The 14,346-nt window shown below is 39.0% G+C and overlaps 2 long non-coding RNA genes across 5 annotated transcripts in view; one reads left to right on the top strand and one right to left on the bottom strand.

Moving 5' to 3' along the window:
• The window catches only part of LOC138166629 (uncharacterized), a 33,874-nt gene extending 29,291 nt beyond the window's left edge, over positions 1-4,583 (bottom strand). Inside the window, exon 1 of the long non-coding RNA XR_011169661.1 lies at positions 4,312-4,583. This is a non-coding gene — a long non-coding RNA (uncharacterized lncRNA). The remainder of the gene's footprint in view (positions 1-4,311) is intronic.
• Positions 1-14,346, top strand: part of LOC138166628 (uncharacterized) — a 107,108-nt gene that overhangs the window by 13,611 nt on the left and 79,151 nt on the right. For all 4 annotated transcript variants that reach the window (XR_011169658.1, XR_011169657.1, XR_011169660.1 and 1 more), the window contains exons 2-3: positions 2,376-2,523; positions 10,850-11,051. This is a non-coding gene — a long non-coding RNA (uncharacterized lncRNA). The remainder of the gene's footprint in view (positions 1-2,375; positions 2,524-10,849; positions 11,052-14,346) is intronic.

Here is a 14,346-nt window from a genome sequence, read left to right as displayed (position 1 = left end):
CACACACACACACACCACACACACACACACACATACACACAGAAGGAAGACATTTGCATGAGAGGCAGGACAGCCTTGTCCGTGGATTGAAGGATCTATCCTCCACCTGTCAAGGAAACGCTCTCTTTGCCTAGATCGCTGCTAATCCTGGAAACCTAGGTAACCATTGTAGCCAGGAGTGTTTTCTTCCATTTATGAGGGTGAGTCACACATACACATAGTACACTAAGCCAGGCTTCTTTCCGTAAGCTGTATCTTGATCTGTCAAGCAACAGAAGCCAAATGAAAACTGCATTTAGTTCAGAACCCATTGACTTACACACAATTCACTGAGGTCATAGCCCATCTGACAGGACTGGTTAATGACTGGATAAAGGATTCTATTCAAAGGAGAATCCTTAGCTGTGATGCTCTGAATAGCAGAAAATTTACATTTCTATTCTTTGTTTATTCACTTCAAAATTCTCCATAAAGGTCTCCAGTCTGTGAAGCTCCTTTCTGAAGGAGTTACCTGCTTCCAGATCATTTTCAGAAAGTGACACAAGAGTCAACTGTTAACTAATATTGGGGGGTCTGAAGAACAGTATGACTGCACTTGGAAATGCAACCCTTCCCCCTAGAATTACTGAATGTTTGAGCTGGAACAAATCTTAGGAGTCATCTCTAAGCTATTTCCCCAGAGCTTTTAGTTACGAATATAAATGGATATAAATACATACATATGGCTATAGATATTGATACAAGAAGCTTATATCTATATGTAACCTTAAATAAATGTATAGACATATATCTATAAAGATAATTATGTATAATATAGATATCTATTTCTATATATCTCTATAAATATTTATATATAGGTATTTGTAGATTTAGAGATACCTAGATTTATATGTAGATCTAGAGATATCTATTCATTTAGATAAATAGATCTCTATATAGATCTATAAATAGATATGAAAAAAATCTATAGATCTATATCTATCTGTCTATCTATCAATCTTTTTGCCCAAATTCTTGGGTCTTAGTTAGTTAAGAGCCCTTGCCTTAGAGGGAGTTTTTTATATGAGCTCTCTGGGAATGATGATGAATTTATAAATGCTTTGCCCCTTGATGTATTTACATAAAAATACTTGAGTGAAACTGTTGAAGGAAGGTAGGTACCACAAAAGCAATCAATAAATATTTTCTGAGTATAAGGGGACTTGTAGTAACTGTTGCAGGGTGAAGTAAGCAGAACCAGAAAAACCATGTAATTGAAATGAAATGCTGTGACCATGATTGCCCCCAAAGAATTGATATGAGAAGGTGTATCTTCACAGAAGTGGGGTGTTAGGGCTATGGAACACTGCATAGGTCAGCTTTAAAAAAATGTTGGTTAGGTTTGCTGAATTGTTATTTCTTCTTCCTCCATCTACTCTTCCTTCTCCTCCTCCTCCTTCTCTTCTCATCTTCTTCTTCCTCCTCTTCCTTCTCTTATTCCTCTTACTTCTCCTACCCCTTCTTCCTCTTCCTTCTCCTTCTCTTCCTTCTCCTTTTTCTCCTCCTCCCCTTCCTTTTTCAAAACTAAAGCTACATGCCGATGGCTCAAGACAGGTTTGTAGATCCAGAGGATCTCCCGAACTGATGGATAGCAATTTTGGGATTACTGATGAGGACTTGGAGGACCATTAGACTATAAGCTTCTTGAGCACTGCCTCTTTTTGTATCCCTTGTGCTTAGCACAGTGTCTGGCACATAGTAAGCACATAATAAATGCTTATTGATTGATTGACTTAGAAGGGAGGAGGAAAGGGAAGAGAATAATCATTTATATAGCACCTTCTTTGTGCTAGGCACTGTGTTAAACACTTTTACAATCATTATCCTGTTATCCTTGCTTATGAGGAGTTTATGGTTTATTAGGGAATATAAGGAAAACACACAACAGTACTGCTGAAGTAGATACTATTATTAACCCCATTTTTATAATTGAGGAAACTGAGGCTGCCTGGAAGGAGTGACTGAAACATTATGATACTTTATATGTTGGCATTAATTTAAATGTAAGTAGTTATTAATCAAGTTTAGTTGGTCATTTTGATATTCAATGCTCAGTTTTTAATAAAACATTTAAATTTTTTAAAAAAGGAAGCTCATATAACTAGAAGTCCATATGTACTCCCTGATCTCATTTGAGAAAACTTTCCCATAAAACCTATGGGATTCTTTGTGTTTAAGCCTTTTTCCCCCCTTGAGACTCCTAAATTCTTTGCATTTTGCCATGATATATTTGAAAAAGCACAAAAGCTAAACTAAGAGGGCAAGATTGTTTTTTTATTTTTTATTCCCATTTCCTTTTTCTTAATTTCTCCCTTTATTCTGTATTTGTGAACCAGTAACAAGCCTTCCAGACTTTGAGCAGCCCTATGGAAATTGTTCCTGATATTATTACCCTAAGAAGCAGTATTGAGATGGGAAGGCACTCTACAGCCTATTGACCAAGAAATTTGGAAATGGAAGGGTATGATGGGTTAGAGTTGGAGGGTAAGTGGAAATAATAACTAAATATTATTATCAAATTTGGGAATGTTGAATACTTATTTGAACCTTCCCCTATTCTGATATGAAAACAAAACAAAACTTTTCCCAATGAAGATACAATTATTTTGACAATCATGCTATTGTTTATTACATATATGGTAGTTGTGTTTTCTGAACTAAAACTTGGGACAGATGGTCTGGCAATGACTTTTTTTTTTGTAAAACCTTATTAAAATGCATTTTCTTTTCATGAAATTGAGGCTGTTCTAGGAAATCTGATGCTTATGGTCAGCATAATTATAGATAACTGTGGGATGTTACATCGGGGGCAGGGTGAAAACCTTTCAAATCACTGAATTGTGATGTACCCACAGCCTCAAAATAATATACTTTGAAAATCATTCTTAATTATGTAACCAACCTCAATCATTTCCAACTTACTTAGTCTAAGCATACTTCTAATGTTACTGACTTTACACCATATGAAGAGATTGATTTTGGGGTGTGTATATGCTCAAAGCTTTTAAATCCTGTTGGCTTTTACTGCACCTTACAAATCAAATGAAGTAATATTTATAAAGTGCTTAGCACAGTAGGTGCTTGTTCCCTTCCTGCCCTTATAGAAATTCCTTGTACACTTACTTCTAGTTTAAAAAAATATTGATATTCTTTCAAAGTTGGAAGATGAAACAATCCTATTAAGGAGAATTTTGTTAATATAACAACTAGCACTGTGAATCATATTAATTGCTTTTTGGAAATCAGAAAGTAATGTACTCCAGAGAATTTTGGATTTTTTAATTGGTCCAAAAACTGAGGATAGTAGTAAAATAACTATAAAATAAAATAAAATAAAATTTTAAACCTTAAAATTGTAGTGCAGACCTAAGGTGGTGCTGTGCCTCAGTGTGATAATACTTGCAAAGTACTTAGCACATAGTAGGTGCTTAATAAAAGCTTATTCATTTCCCACCTTCCCTTTCCTTTTATCTATAATAGTAAGACAGCCACAAAAATCTTTTTTTTTTTTTTTTGCCTTTTGGAGGGCGGCACTTTACTCACTGTGCCACCTAGCCACCCCAAAATACTTATTCTTAAAGTTGGATTATTGACTAATGCTCTTCAAAGTGTCAAGGATTTTTTGTGGTGAGTAGGATCATAATTGCAGTTCCCCTCCCCCATCCCCAATCTCTTTCCCAATGACATGGATATGTTTACATTTTGCTTGGTCAGATTTATAAGAAATGTGCCCAAAGCCATATCACCCTGAAATATATCTGGTCTCAGAAGCTAAGCAGAGTGGAGCATGATTAATGATAATAATAACAATTGAAACAATAATAATACCTAGCACTTATATTGTTTTAAGGTTTCTAAAACACTTTCTAAATATCATCTCAGTTTGTCCTCACAACAACTTTGAGATAAAGGCACTATTATTATATCCATTTTACAGATGAGGAAATTGAGGCAGGCAGAAGTTATGCTTTCACGCAGCCAGTGAGAGAACAAAGTCAAATTTGAATTCAGATCTTCTCCATCTGCTGTGCTACTTATGCTACCTTCGTTAGTTCTTGGGTGGAGATTACCTGGGAACCAGATAAGGGTACCAGAAACTTTTGCTTGAGGCAGTGAATGTCCTGTTGTGGAGAGAGCTCCAGACAAAGGAATCTGAAGATTTGAGTTCTAATCCTTACCCTGACACTTACTTGCTTTGCCCCTTAGCTATGTGATTTTAACTTCTTTGGGCTTTGCTTTCCTTGTCTGGAAAATGAAGGTAGTAGTACTTACCCTGTCTTCCTCATGGAGTTGTTATGAGGGTCCTCTCAGAGCATGAAACTGCCTTAGTAACTCTAAGGCCACTCCAAAAAAGTGAGTGGTCATGATGGGCTCCCTGTATCCACTCTGGATCCCCCATGCCTGGAATACTGTCCCTCCTCTGCTCCAACTATTGACCTTCCTGGCTTCTTTTAAGTCCCAACTACAATCCCACCTTCAACAGGAAACCTTCCCCAACTCTTCATTCCAGTGCCTTCCCTTTGTTAATAATTGCTGGTTTATCCTCTGTATAGCTTGGTTTGTATATATTTGTTTGTATGATTGTCAGCTCCTCGATGACCCGGACTGTTTTTTGACTCTTTTTGTATCCCCACACTTAACAATCATACCTGGAACTTAGTAGGCACTCAATAAATGTTAATTGATCATCTAAATGTTTAGGACAACATGGGGATCCTTTAGATTTTGCCTTTTCCTCTGGCTGACTCCCTTTTCATTTTAGTATTGAAACTGGAATGGGATCATTTGTTCCCTTCCAGAAAATGCTGACCACACACTTCCTTGTGCAGGATGAGAGGAGCTTTGCTGTCATGCATAGACAAAAGAAAGAAGGAAGTTCACACCTTTTCCCTTTAGGCACCAGGGGCTTTGCTGCTTCCTCTTGTCTGTTGAAGTTGATTATTCCAAATGCTGGATTCCAAAGCAAACACTGGCTTGAGAATTGGAGTCAGGTAGGATGAGCCTGGTGAGGTTGAATGCAAAGCTTTTTGTCTTAGGTGGGGCCCTTAATAGGCCTATTTTATTGTATTTTTAAAGTTCTTAGAGAGCATCAAATGAGGGTAAGGGAAACAACTTTAGTGAGGGTGTATGACTTATCTAGGGCTACAAAGCTAGTAAGTGTCTGGGGCAGAATTTGAACTCAGGTCTTCCCAGTTTGGTGCTCTATCAGTTAGAATACCTAGCTGTCTTAGTGATTTGTCCAGGATCATTTAGCCAGTATGAACCTCAGCCTTTATGAATTTGGAGTTAGTTTTCTAGCTACCATGCCCCATTCCATCTCTGCACATAAGGGATAGGGTTAGAGACTGGACCTATCATTTTACTGGTATTGATAAAGGGCTTACTATGTGCCAGTACCATATACTAAGTGCCAAGGAGTACAAAGACAGTCCTTTATATGATATTGGAGGAAGACAGTTCATAAAGGGGAGCCAGAAGGGAGAGTGTTGAAACGCCTGAGAAGCGCAGTGTGTGGAAGGCAGAGCCAAGAAAGCGAAAAACTCACCTATCTAAGCCTAGTTCTAAGGGAAGAATCCAAAGTTTCCATGGGAAACTATTGAGATCTTTGAGTCTGTTTTACACATGAGGAAACTGAGGTGCTAGAAAGGTTAAAATACAGACACAACTAGTGTCTCTTAGGCAGAATTTAAACTCTGGTCTTCCCGACTGTACATCAGGTGCTCTACCCATTATGCCAGCTAGTTGCCTTTAGTACTTTGTGTGAGGAGGATGGCCAGAGTAAAGGTAACATGATTTGGAAATAACTGAAAAGTGAACTTCAAATTTCTAGTCTTGGGGAGTTGTATTTGACAAATACTTAATGTATGATTGTTAGATTGTGTTGGGTTGTGTGAGGGATAGACTTCATCAGGGGTCTTAGGGCTAATGTGTAAGGCTTGATGGTGTCCTTTAGCACCATCTATTCATGGACCTTCATTAGGGCTGGATCCAATTGGGCTGAGCCAAGGCACAAGCAGCAGTGTGGGAGTGCCTCCAAGTTATTTTCCAGTATTTGATGGTGCCCTTTTGCAGTAGGTAAGTGTCTAGCTGTGTGTATGCTTTGTGTATAACTGTCATGATGTGGAAGCATTTTGGGTAATGCCTCAACCTTGGCTTCCAACTCTGTCTTCCACTTGGGCCTGGACAGGAAGGGAATGGAACAAAGGTAACAAGGAGTCAGGGAGGTGGGCCAAGAGGTGAATGTGTAATTATGGTTTGGATCCAGGCTCAAGAATTAATTGGTGATGAGCAGCTCAATTTGACTCCTCACTCTTCCCTCTCCCAGCCTGCTTCCTGTTTGACCGGTCTCTGGGGAATGGGAAGCTTTCTGACTCTCCAGATTTTTTCTTCTGCCTAAACTAGGATGAAATGTGCCTCCTAGATTGGAGCCTGAGGCAAAAGAGGGCCATTCCTTCCCAGGGTGCCCTTTCCTACCTCCACAGGTTTTCACCAGGAGAGATTCTACCTTAATGTTACCTCACATTTTTATATTTGTTTGAATTGACTTCCAGGAGTACTGAAAATTGCAGAGCAAGAATGGGTAGGTCTCTAATGGTCACAGTTACAGGCATTGTGACTTCTGGATGGAGGAGGTATTTTGAGACTGGGGGCCTTCCCATCTTGCCAGCTTTCTTTTGTGGGTTCATAACATAGAGTTCCTACTCTAAGGGATTATTGAGGTCTTTGAGTCTATTTTACAGATGAGGAAACTGAGGTCCTGGAAAGGTTAAAATATAGACACAGCTAGTATTTGTTGAACAAGATTTGAACTCTGGTCTTCCAGACTGTATGTCAGGTGCTATACTCACTATGCCAACTAATTGCCTTAACAATTTGTCAAGGATCACACAACAAGTATGTGTTAGAGGTAGGACCTGAATGCAGGTCTCCCTCATTCCAAGTTCTTCTCTCTAACTCCTATTTTGAACTGCCTCATGAGTTTCTCTGTTGTGGCACAATTATGTAGTGAGATCCATCTGAGAAATACCAATTGGTCAATAAAGAAACATCTATTAGGTACCAAGGCACTGCCCAGCGTGCTAGGGTGATAAAGGAAAAACAAGACAGACCTCATTCTCAAGGAGCTTATATTCTATGGGAAAGGCAGCTTAAAAATCTATAGGCAAATACAAAATATTTGCAAAATGCATATATTACTTTGGTGGGGGAAGAGGAAGGCACTAGCCTAGAAGGCAGGAAGTATCAGGAAAGGCCTCCTATGGAAGGGGTTGTTTGAGCTGAATCCAGAACCCAGATGAATTTACTTCCCACAATGGGGGCTACCCTTATGTTCTCACTATATTGCAGTTGGATGGATTGCTAGCCCTTAGATTGCTGGTGCTAGTCTACCATGAGTTTGGATCTGACTGACTCTCCCTCCCCACCCAGTCTTCAGGAAATATGCTGTAGAAGGGGCATCTTGGAGACTATGACACCCAACAATGCTACGACTCTGTTCCTTGTTCTCTGAAAAATTTTCCAAGCAGGAAAGGGGAGTGTGTACCTGTGAGGGTAATAGTTATGGACCAGACCTGGAGGGCCAATACATGGATGGACACCCATTACACTCCTAACAAAGCATTTACACACTGACATTTACACAGGGATATGTTGCCTACATGGATATTCCCATGTCTCACCAGAGACAAACATTTCCATACAGACCCTTGAGACCTTTAGTCCTACATTTTGAGTTTACTTAAGATAAAGGAGTTCAGGACCGAGGCTAAAAGTAAGAGGAGGGAGGGAAGATAGAACTAGAGGGAAATGAGCACTAGACCAGGAAGACAAAAAGGGTGTCAGCCTAGATGGAAATGGTGGGTTTGATCTTGGGCATGGCATGAAGTGGTGATCCAATCAATAAGTCAATCAATCAACAAAATTTTATTAAGCTCCCACTAATGTTAAGCATTATGCCAGGATCTAGAGAAGCAAAGTCAAAAGTTAACCACTCTTGGTCCTACAGGACCTTAATGAACTGGTGCTAGAGTGGCAGTATGGAAGAGGAGATCAAAATGGATACAAGATGATTTTGGGTGAGGCAGAAATACTAACAGGTGGGAGGATAATAGTCATTAGATTTGGGGGTATTGGGATCTTAGAGACTCAATCCTCTTATTTTACAGATGAGGACACTGAGGCAAGAGATGTTAAGTGACTTGTCTAGATCAAATGGGTAGTGAGTACCTGAGGCAGAATCAGACAAAGCTTCATGTTGAATTGGGTGTGAAACAAAAACAAAATAGAAAGGAAACAGCTCTAAAACCTTTGGACAGCTCTTATAAAAAACATTTATTTCTGCCATGTTGAGGGAATTATCGGGCTGTGAATAGGAGGGTTCTCACTCTTGCCTGTAAGTTCACTTATAGTTTTTTTTTTTTGTAAGCAATCAGGGTTAAGTAACTTGCTCAAGGTTACACAGCCAGGTGTTTCTGGGTGGGTACTAAGTGTCTGAGCTGGGGATTCGATCCCCAGGTCATCCCGACACTGGAGGTGGTGCTCTTGCTCGCTGTGCTACCTGGCTGCCCCGCACTTATTGTTCTTTATACTATAAAAACATTCTCCTTCCCATTGAAAGATGATCCTGTTGACTCATTCTCTGAGGCAGTGTTTTGGAGTTGTTTTGTGAGGGGTTGCCCCTTTCTTCTTTCCCCCTCCCCAGCATTGTTGGTTAAGCCATTTGTAGCCTATTTCATCAACTTGTGAATGAGGCCCTTATAAAATAGTAAAGATTAGGAATGGAGGAATACTAGCTATTATCTGAATTTGTCACACTGTCCTAGGACTCAGTGCATTGGCATAGAGTGTTCTTGCCAACCCTTTTCTGCCATGCCTTCCTCATACCTTCACCTCCCCAAATTATCTTCTTTCAAGGCTTACTTTATTCACCACCTCCTCAATGGAGTCTTTCCTGAATTTCCCAAACTGAAAGCATTGTCACTTTCCTTGAAATTTCTTGGCTCACTCTCTGGATCTCTTTTTCACCCTCATCGTACCCTATCATGCATTATACTTATCTCCTAAATGTAAAAACCAACCCCATTCTAAAGGACTAACAAAGAAATAGGCAAAAGTGGTGCAAAAAGATGTGTGAGGGAGAAAGACTACTGAACTTGGAGTCGAGAAGATCTGAATTTGAATTTTGCCTCTGATACTGACTTTGTGACCCCAGGCAAGTCATATAACCTTTCTTAGCCTCAGTTTCCTCATCTGTAAAATGGGGATAATACCTCACATGATTGGTGTGAGGATCAAAAGAGATAACATGTAAAGTGCCAATCAAGCCACAAACCTATATAAAATACATTACTATTTTTATTTTTTGCTTCAAGAATGATGGGCAGTCTATGTGCTCCACTGGTGTCTAGAGAAAGGTCCATGCATATTGGGTGTGCCCACCATGAAAGATTTCCAGGAGGACATAGACAAAGGTTGTACAGGTTGAAGAATTGTGGTTGGGTTGCAGTTTGAACCAGGGAGTACACATACCTAATCAATTACAAATACAGCAAAATATTAAAATATTCCCCCTCTTCCCAAGTAGAATGTAAGATCCCCAGGGGCAGGAACAATTTCATTTTTTTTTGTTTCTGTCCCCCCAGGGACTAGCCCCAAGAACCTTGCACACAGTGATCACATGTTCAGTTAAACATTTGCTGTATTGAATGGAAATTTTCTTGTTGCAAATCTGTGTGATCCATTAACCAATGGAGCACCTTTGTCTATTACCCTCATCCCCAGATGTGCTCTAACAACAAGAATGCAGCAGTTATGACCATTCTCCTTGTATTGTATCATACAGAGGAGGAAGACAATTCCATTGGAAAATATTTGCCAGGTATACTTCCTTAGGGAAGCAAATCAAGCTACATGAACTGGAGGTAGGCAATGCCTAGCTAGGCTTGTGGATGGCAGAGAGAGTTTAAGCATGGCCTAGTAAAAGTGGTGTTTCAGAGGGTGTGTGGGAACAAGCAGAAGGGGGAAGAGTAGAGTCAATGAGACCAAATGAGAGGCTATCACAGTATTTCCTAATTGCTGTTGAGGACATTACTAACTTTGGTGTCCGCCTTGATTCCTCAAAAATGCACATCTGACCATGTCACTCCCCTACTCAATAAATTTCAGTGGTTCCCAGTCTCTTCAGGACCAAATAGAAAATTATGTGTTTAACATTTTAGGCCCTTCACCACCTGGTCCCTTTCTACCTTTTCAGTTTCCTTTCACGTATTCTAAAATCCAGCGACATTGACTTTATTGCATTTCCTTGCACATAGCTCTCTATCTCCCATCTCTATGCCTTTGCATTGTATATCCCTATGTTTGGAATGCCCTCTCTCCTTACCAGCACCTCCTGGTTTCCTGTAAGACCTAACTCAAATTCCACTTTTTGTAGGAGGCCTTTCCTGGTCTCCCCTACTGCTAGCACCTTCCCTCTCAAGATTCCCTCCCATTTACCTTGTCTTAATCTTGTATATATAGAATTGTTTATGTGTTGTCTCCCTCATTAGAATGTATCTTGATGGCTAGGACTGTGTTTGTGCTTTCTTCTCCTCTCCTCTCCTCTCCTCTCCTCTCCTCTCCTCCTTTCAAATTATAGGATCATGGAAGTAGGGATAAAAAGGGGCCTTCAAAGCCTAGAAAGGCCTCCCTGCCCCCTCTAATTTACAAATGAAGAAACTGATACCCAGGGAAGTTGAGACTTGTCCAATGTTACACAGGTTGTAAGCATCAGAGGTATGATTTGATGCCAGCCATTGCCTATATCTTTTAGGGTTTCTGTAAGAAAGATGGAATGAGCACTCTGTGGAAGGGATGTCCATTGAGTACAGAGAATACCCCAGAGAAGGTGCCAAATTGCAACCAGGATGGATGGTAGTATCTCTTCATGTCTAAGGAACCTTCCTCCCCTACCTGGGCCATTGTTGGTCTGGGATGGACAGGCTGTCAAGATGAAGGATACCATCTAACAACTGGTAAGAAACTGTTGCACACTGGAATGTTACAAGGGTCCTTCCTGTTCTAATCATATGTTTGTCCCTAATCTTTGTTTACTCAGACTTGTTACTTTTCCCTCTCTAGGCTAGCCTGTTGCCTAAGGATGTATTGATGTTACAAAGTGTTCCCTTAAACCGGGATCTAGTTTTTTTTTTCCATGAGACCATCAGTTTTAAAGGAGGGAAGGGGATATCAGAGATCATCTAATCAGGGATTATCGAGTGAATTGATCCTGGGGCGGCCAGGTAGCACGGTGAGTAAGAGCACCCGCCCCAGTGTCTGGATGACCTGGGGATCGAATCTGAGCAAGTTATTTAACCCCGATTGCTTTAAAAAAAAATTGAATGTATCTACTTAAGGTTGGAGCAAAGGGATACTTGGCCTTCTATTGTCATAATTCACATTGACACAATATATAATGGTTTACAAAGTTCTCACTCTACCAAAACCATACATGGCAGGCAGTATAGATTTTATCGCCCCACTTGTCAGATGTGGAAACTGAGGCTCTGGGTAATGAAATTATTTGTTAGTGGTCACAAAGCTGGCAAATGGTGGATTCTAGAATGGAACCTAGGTCTTCTAACTCACTGCAGGGACATATGATTACAGAACTAGAGATAGAAGACCTGTCTTGGGTGTCTGGCAGTTCTGGGTTGAGATTCTCTGTTGTAGAAAGAGGAAAATTGTGGTATGACAAAAGTTCATGAAAAGATGAAAGGGTTTCATTTAGCTAGAAGATCAATACAAGTGAAAAATATGATGCGGAAACTCTTAGTGTGGAAACCCCCTCATCTTCAACTTATGGTCTAGAGAGTAGATTAGGGTCCTGAGACTTACCTATGTTCCTGAAGTTAATGTGGGTGGGAAGGAAATAAACTCAGATATTCTTAACTCTGGTCATACATATCCACTAAGTCACACTGGCAGGAATACTGTGATCTTATTATAATAATAAATATATTTATTCTAAAAAGAAAAGAAACCTAGCTTAGATTATATAGCAGTGACCAAAAAGTCCTGTCAGAAGTGGTTCCTGAAAGTGATACTGTTGCTTTAGGACATTTTGTCATCATTTACACTTTGTTGCAACACTTTGAAATGTAAATTACAAATTAATTTAAAATGAATAAATAAAATAGAAAGAAATAATGAATTGATTAAAACAAATAAATAAAAATAAGATTACCCTCTACTGGATTTATTACCCAATTAGTAGAAACTTTACCCATATAGAAAACTTAAAAATATATATACATGCATACATGTATATGTATACACACATATATGTATACCTTCCTTTTACCTGAAGCATCACCTTTGAATTTTTCAAAATGAAAAACATTTTTTCACATGACACAAAATTTCTGATGAAAAATATGATGATACAAGGAGTTTTGCATAAACATAAAACCTAACATCCACTGGATTCAATTTCTACAATTAATATTTAACAAATTGAGCTGTCAGAAAATGAACCTTCCTCTCTACATTGTAGAAGTAGTAGATTAGGGGTGTGTAATGTTACATATGTTGTTAGATACTGTTGGTCAGCTGATCAATCAAAAAAGATTTCTTAATTCACCTGGGCACTGTGCTAGGCACTGGGGATACATAGATGGAGATGGAAATGGAACCCTGCCCTCAAGAATCTTACCTTCTGTGGAGTATATTAGTTTTGCTATTGGGTATGTTACTTTCCCTCCTATTTGTTTTAAAATCTTTATTACAAAGGATGGCTCACTGGGTAGGGGAGTGCAGAAGGAATACCTTCAGAAACAAATGTAATATAAAAAGACATCAATAAAAAGGTTTTTAAAAGGATCTTTGGGAAGTTAACATTTTTAAAAAGCAATCTTCTTTGAAAATGTCTTGTGTGTTAGGCATTTCTTAGAGATTTAAAAGTATTTGCTTAACTTATCCTATTTTTAGGACTGCTTCTCAGTTGAGTTTTCCTAAAGAGTCCAATTCATTTTTGTGAATCCTTGAGAATTCCTCTAATCATGTGTATTAACAGATTCAAAGGACTTTGACATCCTGGTGTAAAAACAACATTTTGGTCTTATCAGGAGTGTTGTTTCATATGAAAATTGTATATTTATCTTTGATTTATGTGAAGTAACATCTGTGACCTTTGCAAGGCTGGAAGTCAGTGGGAGGAATGTAACCAGAGGAGTAAGAGATTTGATTCTTCTCTGGAAGCCAGAGGGATATGTTTCATTTTTGGGCAGTCAGAGGCAGCTTTTTGAGAGTGAAGACTAGGCAAATTACCACCAGAGGCTTTCAGGACTGGGTAGACTAGATAACCTTGGGACATGACCAACTGAAAGTGACCATACTATCAAGAGAATGACTTTGGACAGAAAGCAGCAAGTCAGGGCCTCCAGGGCAGTTACTTTAGATGTTAATATCATATTTTTATGTGTCTTCCATGACAAAAATCCATTGTTATAAAGCTCCAAGTTGAAATAAGCATTTTGTAGGTGCTTGGTTTAGCAGTGTTAAATAGAACAAATATAACAAGAATAATGGACATAGAAACATTGCATAATTAAGGATTTCCTTCTATGAACTCTCATTTGTCTCTAGAGGAAAAGCTATTGCATAGAAGCCTGCATAACATTTATCCTTCTTCTACATCTTAAAAAAGAAAAGACTTAAGTGGGCACAATACTTTGATTTTTGAAGACTTTTGTGAAATGACAAGTTAGAACAAAGACCTGAGCAAAAGAACAGCTTTAGTCATCTGTATGAAAAGCCTTCTCCTCTCCATTCTGATTGAGGTGTAAGTGAATAATTTGGATGAGAATGGGAGAAAATGTCTAAAGGGATGGATGAGATGACCCATGGAACTCATCAGTGAGCTCAGATTTCAGAAAGCCCTATCAAAAAGACAGAAGTGAGGGAAGGCAACTGAGAATAATACAAAAAGAGTGTAGAGCTTTTGAGAATAATGTAAACAAAACTAAAGTGTACAATGAGCAGAGGTTTGCAATTAATGCTAAGAAAAGCAACAGTAACATGAAGGCTTTTAGAAGTGATGTTAGAACCAAATTTTCAAAAATGTCCTCTTTGGTTCAGTGTGCTTGGAAGTAGATGAAAATGAGATGGTGGGGAGAAGACTACTCTTTTACATTATTATTATTATTATTATTTCTTCTTCTTCTTCTTCTTCTTCTTCTTCTTCTTCTTCTTCTTCTTCTTCTTCTTCTTCTTCTTCTTCTTCTTCTTCTTCTTCTTCCAATTGGGGTTAAGTAACTTGCTCAAGGTTAC

This window comes from Petaurus breviceps, unplaced genomic scaffold, assembly GCF_028583685.1.
Source record: "Petaurus breviceps papuanus isolate PSGF00001 unplaced genomic scaffold, PetGlider_PUasm1.0 225, whole genome shotgun sequence".
Taxonomy (NCBI): Eukaryota; Metazoa; Chordata; class Mammalia; order Diprotodontia; family Petauridae; genus Petaurus; species Petaurus breviceps.
The sequence above is the reverse complement of the archived record's forward strand: the minus strand, read 5'-3'. Positions and strand labels throughout refer to the sequence as shown.